A 19,235-nucleotide genomic window follows, 5' to 3' on the forward strand; every position below is an offset into this window, starting at 1 on the left:
AATGGCTTTTAGGGGCTCAGTTGTGTCCGCCTGGATTGGTATGTTGTGGTGCTGACCCCAGTCCCTTGACTGTATCTGGGGACGGAGCTGTGAGCCACAGGTGGAGCTAGCTAAGCCAGGGCCACACGGCAGGCGGGTGGGCCCTAACCCCACACGCGAAGTTACCACCCACTGCTGTCTGTCACGGCAGCCCTACTGGACTGAGAGCCAACGGCCCACCTGTGGCCCCCCCCCACAGGAACCTCCCGGCATCCAGTTAGGATTTACTGGACCACAGTAGTTCAGCGAATCATAGAGGAGGGTCCTCAGGAGAGACCACGAAAAGACAATAAAATTGGAAAGAGGCCTCAGTCTGAGATGCGCCAGCGCATCAAGAAGGCAGCGCAGTTGCCACCAGGCGGGGAGGGGAGACGGTAAGCCCGTGGCCCACAGCACAGGGCGTGCCACAGGCGACCAGCTGTGGGCAGGACGCCGATGGCCGCAGGGCTACTTTTTAGTGGAAGCAGAGCCTTGCACAGCTCCCAGCTCCGTGGCCCCAGATACCAGGACCCAAAGGGGCTGCCCCTGAAGGGGAGGGAGCAGCAGGCCCAGGCCGCCTTCTAAACCTGGGGATGCCACCTCAGCCCTGGGACCTGGAGCCTGGAGCAGGGAGCCCGTCCCCTGGCCGTAACTCTAAGAAATGGACACTCCCTCCCCCATCACAGGGTGAACTCTGTAGGTAGCTGGGGAAGAGGAAGCAGGAGATAAAGGCCAGGAGAACACCGTCGGGACAGGAGGAAGGCTGCCACACACGGAGGGGTAGGGGGAGGGCTCCAGGAACTCCTCCCTAAACCTGCATGCTGCCCAACTGGGTACCTCCCCAGGGAAAAGGTCTAGAGGCACGGGGGCCCAGCCCTCTTCAGTCTTCACGAGACAGGAAGGTAAAAATAAGCTCGCAGAAGCAAAGGGAAGAGTATTCCACATGCATAACTGGCCAACATACAACCCAAACAGGACAGCAGGGGTTCCCAGGACCCACCCCGCCCCTGGCCTTCCCAGGCTCTGCCGGCTGGCCCACCTGAGGTGGGCTTCTGCCTTCCACGCTTGGCTTTAGCTGCTATGACTAAGCTAGTGTGAGGTCTGCACAACCAGCTCCAAGTCTGCGTGGGGGCCTCGTCTTACACTCCCAGCCGGTACCAAAAGTGGCCACTGGGGTAGGAATGGCACCTGGTGCCTCTCAAGCAGGCGCGGGATCCAGACAGCGGAGGCAGACACGCGCACTCAAGTAACACACTATGCAAACGGTCCGTTCTGGCTCAAGACAGCCCCCACCCAGCCACACACATACAGGCCTGCGCCTGCTCCCCACCCCCACCCCTGCTTCCTGCACTGGCGAGCAGACCAACAGGAAAAACCATGTGACGCAGTCCTTACGTCAGAGCCTGAAAGATCAGATCACGAAGTTACTGAGACAGAAAACTATGAGCAAACCAGAACTGGCAGTCTATGTGATCTGGAGTTCCGCGACGAAAGCTCAGTCTTCAGAAAAACTTAGGGATCCCTGGGTGGCGCAGCGGTTTGGTGCCTGCCTTTGGCCCAGGGCGCGATCCTGGAGACCCGAGATCGAATCCCACGTCGGGCTCCCGGTGCATGGAGCCTGCTTCTCCCTCTGCCTGTGTCTCTGCACCCCCCCTCTCTCTGTGACTATCATAAATAAATAAATTTTTAAAAAAAGAGCTGCACGGACTGTCCCCCGCTTGCAGGTAAGCTGCCTGCCTGCCAGCCCTGACCGGGTCAGCCCCAGGCTGCACTCAGCTTTAGCACTCGAGGGCTCAGAAAGCCTCGTCTGCGACCCAGGGCTGCACGGGAGGACCGGGGACAGCGGGGGAGGGCGACCCCGAGCCCCGCTCTGCAGCCACAAGCGCGGCGGCAGGGGAGACTCACCTCGGGCAGCTCCGGGTACTCACCGGCGCGGCCCGGCGCCCGCAGCCCCCGCCCGCCGGGCCCCCTCCTCCCCCTCCCCGGGGCCTGCAGCGGGACCGACGCGGGGCCGGGGCGACGCCGCCGGCTCGGGCCCCCGCGGGCGGGAGGGCGCCCCGCACTCACCGAAGACCTCCCGCGAGTGCTGCTAGCCGCACATGCTGCGGCTCTGCTCCCTCTGACCCACGCGGACCTTCAGCTGCAGGGGAGCCGCGTCCGCGAACGGACAGCCCCGCTTGTGCATGGCCGCTGGCCTGGAGCCACGCAGCTCTGCCGCGCGCCTCGCCGCCACCCGTGAGGTCACAGCCACGTGCCAACCTGGCGCGGCGCGGGATACGCCGGCAGCGAGGAAGGGGGCGGAGCTCGGCGGCGGCGCGGCGCGGGATAGGCTGGGGGAGAGGATGGGGGCGGGACCCGGCTGCACGGGAAAAGCCGAAGGCCAGGGCGGGGGCGGGGTCCGACCACGGTGCGGGTCGCACGGAAGGCAGCGGCTTGGGGAGAGAGGCTCGGAGGGTGCGCCGCACTGGCAGGCCGAGGGCGGGGCTCGAGCGTGGCGCCGGATAGGCCGAGCGTAGCTTGGAGGCGGGGCCGGCGCGCCGGGGGCGGGCCTTGTGTAAAGCTCACTGCGGGATAGGCTCGCAGTGGAATGGGCGGGGCCAGGGCGGGGGCGGGCTACAGCGCGGGATTGGCCGAGCGTAGGTTGGAGGCGGGGCCTACGCGCCGAGAGCGGGCCTTGTGTAAAGCGCGCCACGGGATAGGCCGCGGTGGAGTGGGTGGGGCCGCGGCGGGAGGCGCGGAAGGGGCGGGGTGGCTGGGGGTTCGGCGCGGGGCGGAGCCGACGCGAGGGTTGAGACTGGTTCCCCGCCCTCGTCCAAGCCGCCGGCGCGGGAGGATTCACGCTCGCGGAGATGCAAGGTCGGAGGAGCTCGTCGTCCTCACGGAAGTGGGCATGCCGGTCGGCCGCGTTTCCGGGGCAGCGACGTCACTTCCGGCCGGCGGAGGGCGGTGCGGGGCCCGCTCGGCGGCCCCTGCGGGGTGTGGGCCTCGTCGTGCGGGGCTCGGGACGTTTTCTGGGGGCGCGTGGCCGCGTTTGGAGCCGCTTCGGGGCCTCCGAGGACGCACGCGGGGCCGAGTGGGTGTCGGGGGCCGGCGCGCCTCATGCCCACCTGCCGGCAGCGCCCGGGCCGGGGTCACGGCCGGGGTCACGACCGAGGTCACGGCCGAAGTCACGGCCGGGGTAGCGGCGGGTGCTGAGGCTGGCGACACGGAGGGAGGGAGGGAGCGTCGGCACCGAGGGGTAAGCGCGGCCCCGACCCCGGGGCACCGAGGGGGTCAGCGCGGCCCTGGCTCCGGGGGCACCGAGGGGGTCAGCGTGGCCCTGTCCAGAGGGCTGCAGAAGGACCCCGCGGCCCTACTGGGCGGCCGCCGACTGAGGGGAGCGCGGCATTTGCAGGAACCCGCAGGAAGCAGGAGGACATGATGCTACGTGGGGTAAGCCAGAAGGACAAATGTTGGACTGTGCCACTAACCCGTGGCGCCTCACATCGTCAGAGGGGGTGGCGGTGGGATGGGGGCGTGGGAATCGGGGCGGTGCTGGCCGGAGGCCATCTGTGCAGCACCCCCCCCTTGACGATACTGCGCTTGGAAGGTACTGAGAGCAGATGTCAGCTGCTGTCCCTGCAGCTGCGGCAACAAGAAGATGGGCCGCCATGTGTTAGCCAAGCTCAGGTGGTAAAGATCGTACTGTGCGTGCATCGGCTCGTCACCCCGAACACCCGGTGCCCACACGGTGGTACGTGGGCTAGTAGGGCCTGTGTTACACGTCAGTTCTGTCTCAATGCTAGGAAGGAAGCTTCTCTCCAGCTACAGTCCCGATAGGACGTGCAGGGAATCGGGTGATCCAGGAATCCCCAGGGCAGACACGGTTCATCCTGTAACATGCCGGGCTCTGCGCTGGGCTCTCAGAGCGGCGTTGAGGACCGCCAGCGGGGTCCCTCCCCCCAGCTGGGACAGATGTCACCGAAAGGGAAGTACAGGGGGCTGTGGAGGAACAAGGTAAGGACACCCACCCTGCCCAGGCCAGAGGATGCTCCGAGAACACTTGCCGCCCAGGGTCAGGCTGAGTGTGAAGCAGGTGCTGAGCGGCATAACCTCAGAAAGTGGGACGTTGCGGAAATGAACGTTCACCAGGTTGAGGAGGGAACACGCTTCCCCCTCCCAAGAGACACACCACGGACACGGCTGGCAGGAGGTGCATTCTCGCCCGTGTCTGGTCAGGGTGGCCTCGGGGCCCTAAGATTTTGAGCAATGACCATCTCAGCCATCCCAGGGCTGGACAGTCGCTGTGCTTGCATCCCTGTGAGTAACTTAAGTTGCAGCATAATTCAGTTATGGCGAAGTCGAACGGATGTGCACCCAGAGCAGTGCCCGGATGAGCGAGGGACGGTGGCGTCCGTGACAACAAGCGCATACGCCTGTGTGGCCACAGGAGGCCTTGGCTCCGCTCCCCTCCCTGCAGCTCAGCCGCTGTCCTAGAGCCTCGCAGCACACGGGCAGCTCACTCTGCAGACGCACGTGTGCGTTCGTGTTGGGCCCCTCAGCACGCCGACTTTGAGCCCCTCGGTGAGGTTCCTTCGTTGCTGAGTGAGTTGGGTGTGTGCTGCACCACCACTTGCTCACTTGCTTACCGACCTCGGCTGGTGCCTGGTTTGGGCTCTGGAAAATGCAGCTCCCCTGGATCCCCTCTAAGGATGTCTCTGGCCATCCAGCTCCCCTTACAGGTCAGCACCTCGGAGCGGGGTGGCCGAGTGCAGGTAAGTGAACGTCCAGAGAACTGGCGGCTTTTCAGGGCACTTTGAAGAGCCCAGCAACCTGGATCGATTAGGGATTTGTCTCCCTCGTGTGTTGAGCTGAGACCACTGCTGAGACCACTGCGAGCCCCTCCATGCTGGGGCTGTTACGGGTGCAAAACAGAGAGCACCTAAAAAAAAACAAAACAGAGAGCACCTTACCATCGCTCAGAACCTCCGACACCTGCTGCAAAGGGGGGCTGCGTGCCCCCGCCCACCCCTCAGGACAGCCTCCCATCCCTGGGAGTGAGGAAGTTGGCGCCACGCAGGAATCGTGACCCCCGTAAATTGGTCTTTTCAGCCTGCAAAACGCTACAGTCACGTGAGGGCATCGCCCGAGGCTGCCTCTGCAAGATTTTGTCCGGAGGTGGAACAAAATCTTCAAGCGAAGGATTTAGCGGCCACTACAAGGTAGAGAATTGAAAATTTGGCAGTTAATTTAAATATGCAGGTCAACCTTCCAAAGCCAGGCTTGTAGCTTTTTATACAGAATGAAATGGTTTCTTTTTCTTTTGAAAAATGCCTACCCTGGGTGGCTGTCAGGGGCATGCATCCCTCTGCTGTGGCCAGACTGCCCGCTCGCCCGGAGAAGCATGTCCCCCCTGGGGGCACCGAGGCCTGGGGACGGATCCTGCCTGCCTCGGGCCTCTCCTCCCATCCCCCTGTGCATCCCGAAAGGAAATTCTCCTCGGGAAATGGACCACATCGGCTGGTGCTTCTCCCACGGCCTCCGGGTAGCTGTGCTCTCAGCGACTGGAAGGCCAAGGAAGCCGGCTGCGACCCGTGTTCCTGGCTTGTTTCACGTCACCCAAGACTGTTCTGGACACCGTTTGGAGCCGTTTGCTAGTGGGCATGAAGGCCCAGGAGGCTCAGAATCGGGCCTGCTCACCAAGGATGCTGTCCCGTGGTTAGCGTGTCCTCGGTGTGAGCCAGCCCCGCTGGACCACCGAATCTTCGGGCCCTGCGAGGTCCCTGGGAAAGCCAGCCCCGTGGGCACCGACCCACTTCCGCGAGCCCAGCTGCCAACGCCAGGTTACAAAGCTGGTCTCCCCGTCTAACTCCTTCCCTCACCAAAGCGATCTCCCCAGGACAGTTATTTTTCTCCATTTACCCCAGGCTCTGAAGAGCTGCTCAAGGGGGCTCCTCAGCTCCCAGCGGAGACCTCAGGAAGCTCGTGGCAGCTGTGGCCAGTTAACAAGTGACCTGCTCCAGCCGGTGACCTTTGGAGGACTGAGGGCAGGTGCGCATGGCTGACATGAAGGGGGCTGCTGGGGTGCTGCCTGCACCCCCACAGGGGCTCAGAGCTCAGGCGGCGGTGCTGCAAGGTTCCCCTCTGGGACACACTGAATGCCTGCGGTCTGCCCACCTGGGCTCGCTCCCACTTGCCCTCCAGACAAGCACACGGCTTGGCTGTGTGATCCCGGAAACCTGTGTCACCCCGACTGGTCACGCCAAGTGTTAGTATTCAGAAGTCAAGACAAAAGGACGGTCAGAGCCAGACACGTACTGGTCACCACCATTCGGTGGCTACTGGATATGTTTATTACTAAACTGCTCCAGCCGGCCACACCACCGTGGGACAATGCATGTGCCGTAAAATTTCTCTGTTCTGAGTACTTTGGCTCATTTTAAATAGCAGGATTTAAAAAATAAAAATGTACACAACGCTGGCTGTCAGATGTTTGGGTCACCGTAGAAATCAGCTGAGCTGACGGCTTAGGAACATAAAAGTACAGAAAATACTTCTCCTCCCTCCTTTCGGGCATTGACTTGGTGGCTGTGGATGCGGGATGGGGCCGCGGTTGCTGGCCAGCCCTGCCTTTGCCTAAAACAGCTGGATCAGAGAGTCTCTTGATTTGCCGACACCAACCCATTTCACTGGAAGGGAAAGGGAGGCTCAGCCCCGGGTGTGGGGGCCGAGGGCAGGGTGGTGGCGGGGGCACGGGCACCCACCTGCCACTCCGATGTGATTCTACACGAACTGCATGTAGTTCTGGGCCTGCGGGGGGAGGTCCTCCCACTTCCTGGCGCCCGTGGTGTCCGCCTTCTACCCAGGCAGCGTTTCGTATTCGACTTCGACCTTCTGTAGTATCTCCTGGTTCGCTGGGGAGACAGAGGGGGGCAGTGGGGGGACCCATGTCCTGAAGACCTGGTGCCCATTCGGCAGGGGTGGGGGTAGCTGCTCACCCTATTTGGCCAAGCGGCCCTGTTTGGTCTTCAGGGGGGTGGATGAGGTGGTTCTCGGACATTGGCGTACCCCTTCCAGACCAGGGGACTCGTCCACCCCAGACACAGATCTGCCAAGTGCTGGTCAGCTGCGGAATTCCATGGACCCCACTTGGAAATTTTTTTTTAACATTTAATTTATCCATTTATTTAGAATTCTCTCTCTCATGAGCATACGGAGCAAGGAGCAGAGAGAGAGAGAATCTCCTGCAGACCCTGCCCTGAGCACCGAGCCGGATGCAGGGCACGATCTTCGGACCCGAGATCATGACCCAAGCCAAAATCAAGAGTTGGATGCTTAACGGACTGAGCCACCCAGGTCCCATCCCCCTTGGAAATTCTGAGGGTCCTGAAGTGTGAAGGGATCTGTGTGTCCTGTTCTCAGGGCAAGGACCTGCTGCAGCCGGGACTCCGTGGCTCCTGGCATGTGGCTCCCAGTGGACGCTACCCATCCCTTACTGATGGAAGGTGCTGGGACAAGCGGTCATACTGCCAGTGTCCTCACTGCGTGCTCCCTGGGCCCCGGATCCCTGGGGTCACACCACCACCCTGCTGTGCCTTCTCAAAGGCCAGGGGTCAGCAGGGCCGGGGACATGGGTAGACAGGACACATGCAGGTCCTGCAGCCAAGCGGCACTGGTGGTTCTACGCGTGCAGTCGGGAGGCATGAGCGCAGCTGCCTCATGGCCGCGGGTAGGAAGTCGCTGGGGCGGGCGTCAAGGTGCATAAGGAACTGGGTCATCCAAGAAAACATGACCTGCATGCTTTTAAAGAGGGGACGTGTGGTAGCCCACACCTGTCCAGGTAGCCCACACCTGTCCAGGGAGCGTGCCCCGGAGGTGGGCCTTGGGAGCACATAAGCGTCCCTGGGGCCTGGGGTTAGCAAGGGACTGGCTCCAACCTGCCACCCCAGGTGTGTCTGTCCCTCTGAGCCCCTTCCCTGGGCTGCCCCACAGCCAGCTGGTCCCGGTCCCCACCCGTCCCCTCCCTGTCCCCACTCCATCCCCATGGGAGGGGAGAAGGGGAATCCCCACAAGCACTCACTCTGCATACTTCCCGTGCAGACCAGTCCCTTCTCAGAAAAGCCACCGTACCCCGTACCCCCATACCTGGGAAATAGGGGATCCTCTTCCCATTCAGCTTGATTTGAACAAGAGTCCTTAAAAAAGGGTCATCAGGACGCCTGCCTGGGTGGTTCAGTGGTGGGAGCGGCTGCCTTTGGCTGGCTCAGGGTGTGATCCTGGAGTCCCGCATCGGTCTCTCCCTGCAGAGCCTGCTTCTCCCTCTGCCTGTGTCTCAGCCTCTCTCTCATTGTGTCTCTCGTGAATAACTAAACAAAATCTTTAAAAAACAAAAACACAAAGAAACCGGTCATCATTGTCTTTCGCTCTTTTCAGTTCCACGTTGTTCCTTTTAGTTCTGTTTGTTTAAGATTTTATTTATGTATGAGAGGGAGAGAGAGAGAGAGAGGAGAGAGAGAGAGAGAGAGAGAAGCAGGCTCCATGCAGGGAGCCCGATGCGGGACTCGATCCCAGGACTCCAGGGTCATGCCCTAAGCCCAAGGCAGAGGCTCCACCGCTGAGCCACCCAGGCGTCCCTGGTTTTGTTCTGGGTAAATGCAGCTATTTCACTAGTTCTGGCAATTCATACTGTTGTTCGATGATCTCAGGGTGACCAGAAACTGAGATGTGTCAAAAGTCCTTTGCGTGGTTCTTCTGGAATCTGGGATAAATAAACAACAACTTAAATAAATAAATAAATAAATAAAAGTGTGTGTGTGTGTGTGTGTGTGTGTGTGTGTGTTGTTTGTTTGTATTTGCAAGAGCATCAGAACACCTGTACATGACATGGCGGTCACCGGTGGACGTGGTTAAAGACCCAGGAGAGTTGGCTAGAGGGCAGTCGAGAAGAAAAACGGATTATGATTTGTCACACACAGCATTTTAACAATGTACCAGGGCACGTTACCACTTTACGAATTTATGTCGCTTTTGGAACACCCACAGCATTCACGCAACCAATATAATCTAAGAGGGCTTATGATTCTTTTGTCTGACGCTGCTTCTCACGTGCCTTCACATAGCAGGTAAACGACCTATGTTAGTCAAGAGACTCAACTTAAGGCTAGACTTTTCTGGGATCCGCTGAAACTCCATGAACGGATGAAGGAACCAGCAAACAGCCGGGCAGCCAGCCGACCAGCCAGATACACAAACCATCCATCCATCCATCCATCCATCCATCCATCCATCCATCCAACCAACCAACCAACATCTCAGAAGCTTTCAAGGCCCGGGCCTATAAAGGATCACGGGTCATTACAAAACTGAAAACAACGTCAGTATCTGTTTCCCCAGGGTGGCCCTAGGAGATTCCACAGGAGCTTATAGAGTTGTCCCCAAAACGTAGCTCCTTTACATATTGAGAAGTTTTCACTCTCTCACGGAGGTAATTCGTGGATAAAAAGGAATATAAAAACCTGGCTGGTCTGGAGAGGGAAATAATAATATATATTTTTTCTTCTCTGTTCACAATCCCTTGCCATGATTAGACTACCAACGCAAGGAAATCTCTTCTTTTTAACAGAGACAAGAGCCGAGTCTTAATGCTATACCAGTGTACTAGTAAAGCTCACTTCTCCCAATCTCAGTCTGTCCTGACCATGCATACAATTCCTTTTCAAAAAAATCTGCTTCCGGGACGCCTGGGTGTTTCAGTGGTTGAGCCTCTGCCTTTGGCTCATGGCGTGATCCCGGGGGGCCAGGGATCCAGTCCCACAGCGGGCTCCCTGCGTGGATCCCACTTCTCTCTCCTCCTCCGTGTCTCTGCATCTCTGTCTCTGTCTCTGTGTCTCTCTCTGTGAGTCTCTCATGAATACATAAATAAAAACTTTCAAGAAATTCCCTAGTTGTTTCCTTCAGAAACCCCTTCTACAATGGTCTTCTTTTGTTCAGATTCAGCCTTAAGTGTTCTTTGTCTAAAGAAGCAGGCTCTGGGATGCCTGGTGGCTGGTCGTCGTCTTTGAGCATCTGGCTTTGCTCTGTGACTCCCGGGATCGGGTCCCATACCATATCGGGCTCCTTGCATGGAGCCTTCTTTTCCCTCTCTCTGCCTCCCTCCCTCCCTCCCTCCCTCCCTCCTTCTGAATAAGTAAATAAAATCTTTAAAAAGAAAAAAATAGCCAGGCTCATTTCAGGACAGAATTATTTTCTTTTCCCTCACCAAAACATGTATTCTCACGCCTTGTACGTTTCCTACACGTCTCCTACTTGTCACACACGGAGTTGTTTTCCTTATCGTTCTCCAGTAGTCTCCATTCCATTGGCAGGCTTTTGCAAAATTGTACTATATTGACTTCCTTTCAGAGAGAGAGCACTGTGTGAAGGGGGAAGGGGGAGGAGGAGGGGGGGGAGGGAGAGAGTGCGAGACCGAGCATCTTTCCTTTTTTAAACTATTTTGTTTCTTTATTCCTGTGTGAGAGAGAGAGACAGAGACAGAGACATGGGCAGAAGCAGGTCCCCGCAAGGAGACAGATGCAGGAAAGGATCCCGGACCCGCATGATCCGGCCCTGAGATGAAGGCAGAGGCTTTAACCGCTGATAAACCAGGGGTCCCGAAGAACGAACGAACGAACGAACGAACGAACAGAACTTCATCCCAGATCGTGGGAACTTGTGAAATATTGGCACTCGTCCTTATCTCTCCGAGCTGTCCTGTTCCCGATTTTTACCCGCGCTGGCCTTTGAACTCCTAAGCTACAGTTCGTTTACAAAGGGATGTTAGCAATATAGCATCCGGAGGTGGAGGAAACCTCTCCCTCGTAGAACCCATAGGGACACGCAGACACAGACGAGATGCCAACAAAGTGTATAGCCTTGGTCTCACTCCTGTCTGTGGAGAGGTCACGGAAGACCCGATGTTCCGATCTCCCCGCTGGCTGGGTGACAACAACTCCAGTGGCCAGCGAGCGTGACCGCGTCCGGACCCCATCCATCCTTTGCTTTCCATTTCGAAAGAGGAGAGGCCGGTTTCCTGCAAAGATACCCAGAGCCGCAGCAACAACCCAACCCGAAGAAGACCAGAGCGTCTGTCTCCCCGAGCGAGCCGAGCACTGGTTCCTCACCAACAGTCGGGACATTACTGATGGAACCAGAGGGATTCCTAGCTTAGGTTCTGGTCCCTGGGCTGGCCTCATTGCCAGCTTTCTCTAATCGTGGAGAGCATAGCATTCACGCATGAGCAAAGCACCCCATTCACCCGTTCGGGCCATCTGAGCCTCAGGCTCCCCTTCCACGTGTCCCAGGTCAGTGAGCACTTGCAAGTAAGTATAGGCCCCCTAAGCAGCCCAGGGGTAGCCTGCCGGAGTTTCCTGTGGCTAGCGGGGTGTGTGTGTGTGTGTGTGTGTGTGTGTGTGTGTGTGTGTTGGGGGGGGGTGGGTCGTGTGCTCAACCTTCCCTGCAGGGTTCTCTAGGGTCTGGTGCGGTTCGCCCCGCTTTTCTGCGTGCGCGTGCACGTGCGTGTGCCTGCTCCATCAGGAGCTGGGGCGTCCTCGGGAGGAGGAGGCCGCCGTAGAGAGTGGACAGTTTATTCTCTGATCTTGGTACGGGCAAGGCTGTAGGGCTTGAACTCTATGGGAACCAGGAAGGTTTCCTTCCGTTTTCTCATCGTCAGTTTTGGCAGGTTGCCTTTTAGCGATCGATCGATCCGGTTGAAACAAAGCAAAACAAAACAACTTTTTTTTTTCCATTTTGTAAAGATTCTGTTTATTTTCTCCTGAGACACACTGAGTGAGAGAGTCGGACACACAGGCAGAGGGAGAAGCTGGCTCCATGCTGGGAGTCGGACGTAGGACTCTGATGTCGGGACTCCAGGATCAGGCCCGGGCTGAAGGCGGCGCTCAACCGCCGAGCCACCTGGGCTGCCCACCTTTTTCTTTTCTTTTTTTTTTCTTTTTTTTTTTTTTCTTTTTTCAAAAGATTTTCGGTGTATGCGATGTTTACACCCAGGTTAGGGCTCATCCTCGCAACAGAGAAATATAGAGTCCCACACTCCACCGACAGTGCCAGCCAGCAGCCACGCACCCCTTCATCGATTTCATTTGTTCGTTGATTTGCTTGCTTGCTTGCTTGCTTGCTTCCTGGCTTGCTTATGTATACATTCATTCAGCCGGTCAGTCGGTCAGTCGATCAGTTCAGTCAGTCAGTCAGTCAGTCCTTTTAATGAATCATTCATTCTTTCCTGTTTTAGAGATGTTCTTTATTTATCCATGAGAGACACACAGAGACAGGCATTGACAGATGCAGAGAGAAGCAGGCTCCCCGCGGGGAGCCCCAAGTGGGAGTCGGGGCCCCAGGACCCCAGGATGATGACCTGACCCCAAGGCAGATGCTGAACACGGAGCTACCCAGGCGTCCCCGTTGCTTGACTTTTTAGGGGAGGCAGACAGGCAACGCGCATTCAGTGGCACGGAGACAGAGCCCAACTAGTGCTGAGTTTTCTGTGAGCCCTCTGGCCCTGGGTCAGTGTGAAAGCCAATGGATCAGGGCCCAGAAACGTTCAAGGCTGAGAATTTCCTTCCTCCTTAATCATTTCACAGACGCTTAATTGAAAGTGGTATCTATCGTATGGCAAATGTCTTTCTCTGTTTGGGTTCTAGCAAGACCCAGAGAGTCGAAGCCCCCAACCTCCCGGACTGAAAGTTGCAAGTTGGATGCAGAGATAGGCCGGCAGGCAGGCAGAGCCGGAAAGGCGGGCGCCACCCACCGGTGAGTCCAGGTGTGAGGAATGTGGGATCCCAGGGCAGCCGTAATGGTCAGAAGACCATGGACAAGATCGGCTATAGATGCCAGAGTTTCCAGAGCAATGATTTCATCAGAGGCATGTGAATGCCAAAGGCTTCCAGGGAGCATGTTTGTAGACGCCTCGGCCTGTAGGTCCTTTCAAATGGACAGTGCTCCCATCCGGTCGGTCACGTTAGCATATCTTCTCCAGCTCCCGTGAGCAGTGTGGTCATGCAATTCTACTTTGGGCCTAACGGGGGATGGGACCGTGCCACAGAAAGGGAGACAGCATCGAGTCCTTGAGCCTAAGGCATGTCTAAGACAGTGACTCTCTAAAGTACACGGAGGAGAAGGAGGCCAGCTGGAGGTTTGTCGTGTGGGTTGCGTATCTGTGGCAATGGGGTGGGTGTGGGTGGCTGTTGTTTGTTTTCTGGACGAGGTGAAAGAACCTTTGAGTGCAAGTATTTGCAGAAGTGGTCCGGTGGGATGGGAAGGTGTGGGTCAGTCCATTCACCGAGAAAACTGAGAAAACCGGAGACTCGGCCTTTTTAAGAACTAGGCAACGGGAGGAGTATAGCTTGGCTCATCGCAGCAACTGGCAACTCAGCAGAAACAACAGAACATTCCCAGAATGAATGGAGTTTGCAGGAGCCAACGTGAGCATGCCCCACCACCCTCCGTGGGGGTGTCCGTGTAAACACACACACACACACACACCCGCCTTCCATTCCCAAATCCACCAGAGGACTCAGGGTTGGTAGGGGGCGGGGATGGAGGGTGGCGGGTGGCAGAAGGGAGGTTCAGGGCCATCCATTCCAATGGCCCTCATTCAATCATTTCATTCAAATGCACATGGTCGTCTGTTAAAGTCCGAGCCTGGAACTTCTCTCCTTTGAATGGCTTTCTGCACCTCCCCCAACCCTCAGGCTGTGGCTCCCAAACTGTGGGGGAGGGGACAGAAGAAAAGAGAAGGAAGAGGAGGGGAGGGGAGGGGGAAAGAGAAGGGCAAAGAGGATGTATGAAGAACTCACATTGTTTGGGGTCCAAAAGCGACCCCTCCTGGTTTCCTGACCCAGGAAACCCCAATAAACCCTTTGGGAATCAATCCTGGATGTGGAGGATGCCATCTCACTCTAATGCCTTCCAGGGGTGGGGGTGCGTCTGCGAGGGCGTGGCATGGCGGGGTCTGGTGAATCTGATGGGGAGTTAAACACAGGACCGCGGTGTCTTAGGGTCCAGAGGCCAAACACAGGCATGGAGTGATAAGGGCGAAGGACTAAGGGAGGCCTGGCCAGGGACACTTCTGACTCATCCACCCTGGGTGAGGGCCCAACAAGCACACTCTTTCCTCTAAAGCGACGGCCCAACAGTTTCCTGGTTCCCCATCGACCTGTCCTCCCTCTCGCACCCACTTCCCAAGGGAAATCCTCAGTCTCATTCGAAGTAGTCACCGGCTGTGTCACAAGCCACCTTCGGTCTACTAAAAGGAATAAGGAAGATGGACAAACATGACACAGCCCCACAGATGGTACCTCCGCATGGAGGGGTTGGGGGGTGGGGCCCTCCCCGGACAAAACGTGACTCTGAGCTTGAAAACACGAAAGGGCAGAAGCTCCCCCCCCCCCCCGCCCCCGCAGGCCCGCTCAATCAGAAGAGCACTCAACTTTTGATTGCAGTCAGGGTTGTGAGTTCGAGCCCTACGTTGGGTCTAGAGATGATGCACAACGAAGGAACGAACTCTCAATAACTTAAGTATGTATGGGGCGCCTGGGTGGCTCAGCGGTTGAGCGTCCAGGGATCCCCGGGTGGCTCAGGGGTTTAGCATCTGCCTTCAGCCCAGGGCCTGATCCTGGAGACAACAGGATCGAGTCCCACGTCAGGCTCCCTGCATAGAGTCTGCTTCTCCCTCTGCCTGTGTCTCTGTCTCTGTGTCTCTCATGAATAAATAAATAAAATATTAAAAAAAGAAAAGAAACGACTACAACATTCCATTGTAGGTGACGTCTCTTTTTCTTTTTACCACAACTGGGAAAACAAAACAAACAAAAACAAACAACAAAAACAAAAAGAACCCCCACCCACCCCCCACTCTGTCCTTGGCTCAGAGCAAGGGAATTCCTGGGTCAGGTCGAAAGAAGGGGAGGGGGTGATATCCTGTCGTCCGCAGTGTGGAAAACCAGGGTTCAGCCACCTGGAATTGTTTCTTCTCACCAGGTAGACAGACGTGGTCACTCACCGTCGTCATCCCTGCAAAAGCAAGGCAAGAGGGAAGAACCTCAGCATTTCCAAGCACCTGGTAGGGGCACCTGGGAGGCTCGCTGGGGTTAAGCAGCTGAGTCTCGGTTTCGTCCGCCAGGAGGTGGCGCCCTTGACTCGCCCAGTGAGGCCGTGGCGGCCTCTGGAAGGAAGGTATCAGGCTCAGGGTTTCCGAGGGGTCGGCTGGCTCCGGAGAAGTGGATCTGAGTGTCTCCAGGCTGCCTGATCCTATCTGAGTCTTAGGATGCGATTCCAGGGGCCCCTGGCGCGCTCGGTCAGTAGAGAGCACGACTCTTGACCTCCAGGTCGTGAGTGCGAGCCCTACGTTGGGAGTAGAGATCCCTTTGACAAATGGACCCCGGGGGCCCCGGCGGGGGGGGGGGTGAGGAGAGGGAGGAGGGGAGGCCGGCGTGGGGACCCGGGGAGGTCGAAAGAAAGGAAAGCAGACGCCATTCTACTCAGGGAAGGCCTCGGTGATACAGCGGATCCTTCCAACGGTGTCTGGTTACAAGGAGAACGGATTCCCACCGACCCACCTTCTGAAGAGGAGTTAACAATCGCCAAAGAAAGGGAAGATGCCTCACGGAGAGTTTCTGAACTCTGCTCCGGGTTTCGGGGAACTCGTTCCGTTCCACGTTGTTCCTTTCTGTTCGGTTTCCATGCAGCTTTTTCATTAGTTCTGGCAACTCCTACTGTCTGTAGTTGGACCATCTCAGGGTGACCAGACACCGGGATTCGTCCGGAGTCCTCTCCACGAATCTCCTGAACGGCGGACCGGATTGTTGCAAGACCTTCCGAACAACACCTGCACGGGACGGGGAGGTCACCCACGGAGGGCCGTGCCTAAAGAGCCGGTGAGAATTCACTATAATGCAGTCGAGAGGAAAATCCGACCAGTTTCTGTCACACACACACACACTCACACTCACACACAACGCACGCACGCACGCAGAGCACTTACACAGCTCGAATGTGGAGTGATGGCTCTACCAGGACACGTTACACGTTTAGGAATTTCATTTCGCGTTTGGAACACCGGCAGCCTTCACTCACGCAACATAATCTAAGAGGGCTTAGGATTCTTTGTCTGACAGCGCTGCTCACGTGCCTGCCCATAACAAGTCAACGACCTATAGTAGTAGTCAAGAGACTCCGTTTAGGGTTTGGCATTCTGGGATGCGCTGAGAATCCGCGAACGGATGAAGGAACCGGTAGACAGACAGACAGCCAGGCAGCCAACCAGCCAACCAAAAACATCTCAGAAGTTCTCAAGGCACATGCTACAAAGGATCACGGATCATAACAAAACGGAAATCTTCAGTGTCTCTTTCGCCAAGGTGGCCCCTAGGAGATTCTACAGGTGCTTTTGGAGTTTTCCCCAAAAGGAAGCTCCTTTCGCGTGGACAAGTTTTCACTCTTACGTAGGGGAAGACCGGATAAAAACGAATCCAAAAAATAAAATAAATAAGTAAATAACAAAAAAAGTTAAACAACAACAACAGCCAAAAAAAAAAAAAAGGATTCTAAAAACCTTGCTCTTCTGGGCAGGTAAAGGGAGAAACACACACACACACACACACACAGACACACACACACACACACAAACCCCAAAACCAAACCAAAAAAACCCAACCCAACCAAACCCACCCAACCAACTAAAAAAGCACCTTGTCTTTGTCTTTTCTTCTCTGTTCACACTCTTATCAAGAGTAGACTACCAATGCAAGAGAATCTCGTCATTTTAGCAGAGAGGAGAGCCAAATCTCAGTTGTACAGCAGTGTACTAGGAAAACCCACTTCTCCCAATCTCAGTCCGTCCTGACCACACTTACAATTAGTTTTCAAAGAGTCTGCTTCTGGGCCGCCTTGGGTGGCTGGCTCAGAGGTGGAAGGTCTGCCTTTGTCTGAGGGCCTGATCCCAGGGGTCCTGGGACCCAGACCCACATCGGGGTCCCCACGTGGAGCCTACTTCTTCCCCTGCCTGTGTCTCTGCCTCTCTGTATCTCAAAAGAAAGAAGGAAAGAAGGAAAAAGAAAAGAAGGAAAGAAGGAAAAAGAAAGAAGGAAAGAACCTTAAAAAAAAAAAAACGGCAAACTTGCGGTAACGGCCGGGTGGCCCGGCGGTCAAGCTCCGCCTTCAGCCCAGGGCGTGGTCCTGGAGACGCGGGCTCAGAGTCCCACTTCAGGCGCCCTGGATGGAGCCTGCTTCTCCGTCTCTCCGTCTCTGTCTGTCTGATAAATCAATCGATCAATCGATCAATCAATAGTAAGCAAATGAGCAAATACATACATACATACATACACACAAACATACAAAGAAACAAACCTTCCAAAAAAAAGGGAGAAAAAAGAAAAAGGCAAACTGGTGGCGACCCATGGGTGTCACGGCGGTCGAGCGCCTCCCTTCGGTCCAGGACATGATCCCCGAGTACCGCATCGGGTTTCCCATCCGGTGCGTCTTTCCCCCGGTGCCTAGGTTTCTGCTTCTGTGCGTCTGTCACGAATCGATCCATAAAGGGGGGGAGGGGGGAGGATCAAGGGGGAGACGGGGGAATCGCTGGGTATCAGGCACCGGTCGCGACGGCACCAATCACTCAAGCACCCCACATAGGGAATTAACGCGGGCGCGAGGGAACGGCTCGCTGGTCGACCCGCGGAGGGCCGGAGACACGGGCGCGCCGTGTGGCTGGCGGAGCGGGCGGGGCGGGAGACCGGTAGGATGGTCGCACCGGGAGGGCGAGAGGGAGGCGGGAGGCGCGGCCTCGGGGAGTCCCCGAGGCGAGGCGAGCGAGGCGGCGCCAACGGGGTGCTGCTGGTCGAGCCGGGTGGGCGGCTGCCGTGGGACCGCGGTACCGCTGGTCGACCGGATCCACCAGGAGGGAGGGAAGGAGGCGCCCCCTCCCCCCGCACGTCGCTCCGCCCGCGCCCCGGTCCCGCCCCTCCCCACACCCCGGCCCAGCCCCGCCCCGCCCCGCGCCCCGCGCCCCGCACCCCGGCCCCGCCCCGCGCCCCGTACCCCGGCCCCGCCCCGCCCCTGCCCGCCGCTCAGGTGCAGCACGCACCCGCCGAGCCTCAGTCCCAGCCACCGAGCCCTCTCGCCACGGCACCAGCGTGCACAGGCCATGGCCACGGCGACGCCGACGGCCGCGCCGCGGGGCTGCGGCTGATGCTGCTGCTGCTGCTACTGCCGCTGCTCGGCCAAGGTGAGTCCTGCGGGCGGCCGGGGCGAACTGGCGGCGGGCGGCGGCGGGCGCTGGGAGGCGCCTTCCTCCGGGCGCGGGGGGCACCCGCCGGGCTGAGCGCGGAGCGAGGTGGGGCGGCGCTCCCGCCCCGAGGCCCCGCCGGAACGGGCCGGGCTCCGTGCCCAGGGCGTGAGCCGCAGCCGCGCCTGGGAGCCAAGCGGACGGACGCCGTGGCCGCTCCCCCAGCTGGGGAGCCGCGTCAGAGCCGCGAAAGCCCACGACTCGGCGTGGCCAGCTCCGTGTCTGCACGCTGCTCCGCCCTGGCGTCGTTCCCGCTGCACGTCGGTGCCTTGCTCCTGCGGCTCGGATGCCCCGGCCTTCGGGGGTGCGGGGGAGGCCCGCTCTTGTAGAGGAGGTCGCTTTGCCCCGGGTGCGCTTTTGCCGCCCTAGTCTTTGAAAAACCCAAAAGCCCGTGGCGTCTGGGAGGCTGCCCGCGGGGGCCCGCTCTGCCTGGCCCAGCGCAGCCCGCAGGGCCCGAGTTCCAACAGCAGCTTTACAGTCGCGCGCCAGGGCCACGGAGGGGGAGGCCGTCGGGGCCGGGGCCGGGGGCCGGCTCTTGGCCGCCCTGTGCCGAGCGCCCGGGGCCACCCTAGAGTGGGGCAGGACCCTGCGCTGCCCGCGGCCAGCTCGGCGCTGGAGGCTGGGATGTGGCCTTGCGAAGGCTGCTCACCGCCGCCAGCCCACACTCGGGCGGAATGAAGCTTGCGGCAGTAGAGTCTCCAAGCCCCTTAAGCCCCTTGGCCAGGCCTCTAGTTTCCCTCGAGCCAGCCTTGACTGCATCTCCTCCTTCGGTGCCGAGGTGCGAGCAGGGAAGGCCGCCCTCCCCCACTGCTTACAAAGGGCTTTCTCTCCCTGTGGCCCCCAGGGACAGGGGAAGTGGTGGTCCCCTGCCTCTTGCCCCTGCTCTTGCAGACTCTGGGCTCAC

The sequence above is a fragment of the Nyctereutes procyonoides genome, unplaced genomic scaffold, assembly GCF_905146905.1.
Source record: "Nyctereutes procyonoides isolate TBG_1078 unplaced genomic scaffold, NYPRO_anot_genome, whole genome shotgun sequence".
Lineage (NCBI taxonomy): Eukaryota > Metazoa > Chordata > Mammalia > Carnivora > Canidae > Nyctereutes > Nyctereutes procyonoides.